The 4,426-nt window shown below is 46.0% G+C and overlaps 1 non-coding gene across 1 annotated transcript; it reads right to left on the bottom strand.

Moving 5' to 3' along the window:
- Positions 1–220: 220 nt before the first annotated feature.
- On the bottom strand, positions 221–294 carry TRNAI-AAU (transfer RNA isoleucine (anticodon AAU)). Its single transcript has one exon. It is a non-coding gene; the product is annotated as a tRNA-Ile (tRNA).
- Between the last annotated feature and the right edge of the window lie 4,132 nt (positions 295–4,426).

Raw genomic sequence — 4,426 nt, 5'->3', positions numbered from 1 at the left:
ACTGAAAGGGAAGACCTGAATTTCTTCATGCTTTTATTCGGCCTAACGCTAATTAAGAGAAGGACTAGAACAAAGTGCTCCGGGACAAAACACGGAATACTTTGGTGACGAGGTACGGAAAGATTTAGGACCTCCCTCCACGCAGTATTTCTTTTGTCAGCGCTTTTTCCGCTGTTTCACGTCCCCTCCCATCGGTGCGTGCGCGCTCAGCAAAAAGGGGTGGCCCGTACGGGGATCGAACCCGCGACCTTGGCGTTATTAGCACCACGCTCTAACCAACTGAGCTAACCGGCCCCACGTCTGCGTCCTGCAAGCGTATCCAATTCGTGTGGGAGCGGAGTTTCACTATCACTGCCCGGGATCCCGCGGGGCCAGAGCCGCCTGCCCGGGGCTGGGAGCGCTCCCCAGCCCGCTCTGCCCCTCACACCGACACCCAGAGCAGCCTGCCCGGGGCTCGGAGCGATCCCCAGCCCGCTCTGCCCCTCACACGGACACCCAGCGCCGCTCCTGGGGCAGGGAGCGCTCCCCAGCCCCCTGTGCCCCTCACACGGACACCCTGCACCGCTCCCGGGGCTGGGAGCGCTCCCTAGCCCGCTCTGCCCCTCACACCGACACCCAGCGCTGCTCCTGGGGCAGGGAGCGCTCCCGAGCCCGCTCTGCCCCTCACAGGGACACCCAGCGCCGCTCCCGGGGCCCCCATCACCCCGGGTATGCCGTGGCGGAGCGAAACTCGGCACAGCCTGAGGCAGAACCGAGGAGGAGAAGAGCAGCCGCGCTCTGAAATTCACCTGGAGTGAGAGCTGAATGAGACAGAGCCCGAAAACACACACCTACCGTGAAGTAACACAGCGAAGAGTTACTCACAATCTATTTGTATTTTGTATTACACAGCCAAAGGTTTCAGTTTTACCATGTTCAGTTTCCTGGCTTAGACTGTTATTAATTTAAAATAAATAAATAAATAAACACACACGCACAAAACAACCAAGCTTTAAAAATACTTGGTCTCCTTGGCAGAACTCATTATAGAGGAAAAAAAACCCATGGAGTGCCTATATCTCAGCCTGGGATCAGATTGACTCAGGATCACTGAGTGCAGTTTTTTCTAGTCCACACTCATCCTTGTGATCAGTGTTCCCACTTCCACTTTTTTTTTTTTTTTTTCCTGATTTACACCATCAGTTCCCCTTTATTGCTGTTAGCCCATCTGCTTGGCAGCACTTTCCTCAAACACTCATCAAATTCTCCAAACCTCATTTTGCCCAGCTTCTTCATAAAGTCCTTCATCCCCAGGAGCAAACTGATCAAATCAATTGCAAACTCAAAACTGTCATTTCTCCTTCCCCTCTTCTATTTGATGTCCATGAAGTAACAACCAGGCAACTGCCAGGAAGCACATATGCTCTGGGATCTTGATAACCAGCTATATTTTCTGGGAAATGTCATCCTAAGTGAGGCTAAACTCAAATATTTAAAAGCAAGGTCACATCTGGAACTTTAGGACAAGTGAAAGGGCAAAAAGAAAATACAATCACAGAATTTCCTGAGCTGGAAGAGACCCACAAAGATCACTGAAGTCCAACTCCTGTTGGACATTCTCCAAAACAAATCACAGCAGGGTCCTTGTGTAGGGAGTCTGGATACTCTCCAGACTGATAGAACAATAATTGGCAGGTACAGGAACAGCAGACATTTTTTTGTGCATCTCTCAAATGGATTCTCACTTTGGTTTTAGGTAAGAAACTGTTAGATAATTATTTTTTTGGATAGTTGCTCCACAGACAGCAAGATAGCAGAGATGAGGATTAATTGTCTTGACTTTCTGACCAGAGTATCAGTAGAAGTAGCTCAAGGCAGTAACATATTGCCTAATTCATAGCTGTGCACCATTTTTTTTTTTAATCAAATCAGGTCCAATTATGCAATGAAAAAACTCAGTGCCCTTTGGCTGTTTCTTTCCTCTATCTCCTAGTTAGGCTAACTAGACTTGTCTTTTTCGACAAAGTTTAATCAGCAAGATGCCAAATGCAAACCCCTGTTGTTCCAAACCCTCTTCTACACACAGAAATAACATCCCACCTTTTCAGAAGAGGCTCAGTCAGGGCCTGCTGTACAAGCAACAGATTTTCTGTGATTAGACACTGACAGATAACAATAACGGTCTAGGAGATCAATGCTGCCTCCAGGAAAATAAAATTTTCTAATTGAACAGTAAACTCTGCTTTCTCTCCAGGGTGTGGAATCCATACTATCAAGCAAAGAAACAAACCAGCTTAGAATGAGAAACAGTTATCAGGCTATATACTGAGTATCTGTGCTGTTGTGGAATTTAGAGGTTGTACAAAGTGTTTGCAAGTATTTTCCAGCACCGTTGGTGTTAGAGAATTGTGCTCACAAGTGCTTTACCAAACAGAATCTGAGCTGTCAGGGTTTTGCTAATGCAGGGCCTCAGCTGGACACCTCAGCAACTTCAGATTTTACAGCACATTTAGAAGATCTGTGATAATGTTCCCCTCATAACCTTAACCATCATAGAGAGCATTTTCAAAAGCATCTATATTTGAAACGGGCACACAGAGACAGCAGGGAACTGAAGAATGAAGGTGGTCCAGCTACTTGAGCACTGTCTCAGCTCTCTTCAGTTGCCAGTTTCCTCTCTACCACAAGTCACCCAGCACTGTCCCTGAGCTGTCCTGCTCCTTTCCATCCCTGGCACACAGCTGGCACTGGCAGCCAGTGGTGCCCTGTGGACAGAGCAGTCCCAGCTGTGTCCCAGGACAGCCTGCACCACCTGTACTCTCTGCTGGAATCCCAACAGCAGGGCCCCAGCCTGTGGTCTGCAGAGAAAAAGGATGCTTTCCTCACACTCAGTGCAGTTCAAGATCACAGAGATGCTTCTGTCTCTGTGCCTAAGCAAATTACTTCTTTTCCTTCTTACAGACAACACTTTGCCAAGTGCTATAAGCTCCACACCCCGCTGTGCTGCAGCCTGTATTACACACCACACGCTGCCACAGGCCCTGCCACCGTGAACCCTGCCTCGGTATGAAAGCAAGGCCAGCTTCCAGAGGATATTTAGAGAGAAAGTAAAATGCAGCATGCTCATGAGCTTCCCTCTGCTTCTGTCCCTCCCCAAGTGCCTGTGCTGCAGGGCACATTAGGATCTTTATTCATACAGACCTGTAAGGCATCTTTCAGTGTGATCCTTGGTCACTGCTCACTTCCCAACCCAAAACAGATCTGAACCAGCAATTTATCAACAAATTATAGTTTTAGGCATTCTGCAGCCATGTTCTCTTTGTCCTAATCTGTCATCAATTCAGAATTGACAACTAGGGAGAAAAAAAATCATTAGTTGACCACATAAAAGGGTAGAGGGAGCTAATCTTATCAGTCTGAACACTATGCAAGGATTTATTAATAAACTTGCTATTGAAATTTCACTCATAAGTATGCTAATCTAAGTTTTTTGCATATGTCTGTGCATCAAAACAGAATAAAGACCCATAATGTTGTATTTAATAACCTTATTATTACCCCAATCATAAAATAAACATTTGGTGGTCATAAAGTGTTTGTTGACATTTTGAATACTATATTTATAAAATATTATGTTTATAGAATTTTTAATAAGAGCTACTGTGAGTTTTTAATAAAATAGTCAAGAGCACTGTTCTTATCCAGCCATTATCAGTGTTTAGAACTATAAACCTGCAGATTCAAAACTCACATTTAGAAACAGGGCATTATATCCAGTAAAACCACCACAGTACATTCCTGCTACAGCAATAGCAACAATGTCATATTTGGAACAGGAAACCCAAACTTAGCTTTAGCTTCTCTGTGTTGGCCAGCAATGAGTGAAGAAAACTCCAGAGTTCCGGGAAGAAGAAAAACCTTCACTTCAGCCAGCTAAAGTGAGCTATGAGCATTGGTCTTGCAACGTCTGCACACCATCACTATGCTTATTTAATGCCATATTTGCTACAAAGCATCGAATAGTTTGGGTTTGAAAGGAACTTAAATACATTCTAGCTCCAACTCCCTCGGCCATAGGCAGGGACACCTTCCACAACACCAGACCCCATCTAACTTGGCCATGAACACTCCCAAGGATGGGCATCCACAGCTTCCCTGGACAGCCTGTCCCTCAAGGCAGAGAGTTTCTCCTTTGTTCTGACGTAGGAGTAAGCTATCCAAAGGACACCAGAAGTCCCACATTTCTCAGAAAACATGGAATATGTGAAACACCCACATCCAGTACATGCCTTTAGCAGATTACACCACTAAAACAGTGTAGCTGTGTACATACAGCTAACCCCTCCCAGCAGGCAGCACACTGGACTGAAATCTCCATAGTATGGTTCCAGTGCCCAGGCTGCTGGCAGAAGACATGGCTTGAAGATATTTAGCTTGTTTGCCTGTG

The sequence above is a fragment of the Taeniopygia guttata genome, chromosome 1 (assembly GCF_048771995.1).
Source record: "Taeniopygia guttata chromosome 1, bTaeGut7.mat, whole genome shotgun sequence".
Classification (NCBI taxonomy): Eukaryota; Metazoa; Chordata; class Aves; order Passeriformes; family Estrildidae; genus Taeniopygia; species Taeniopygia guttata.
Note: the sequence above shows the minus strand (reverse complement) of the source record. Positions and strands in the feature narration are given on the sequence as shown.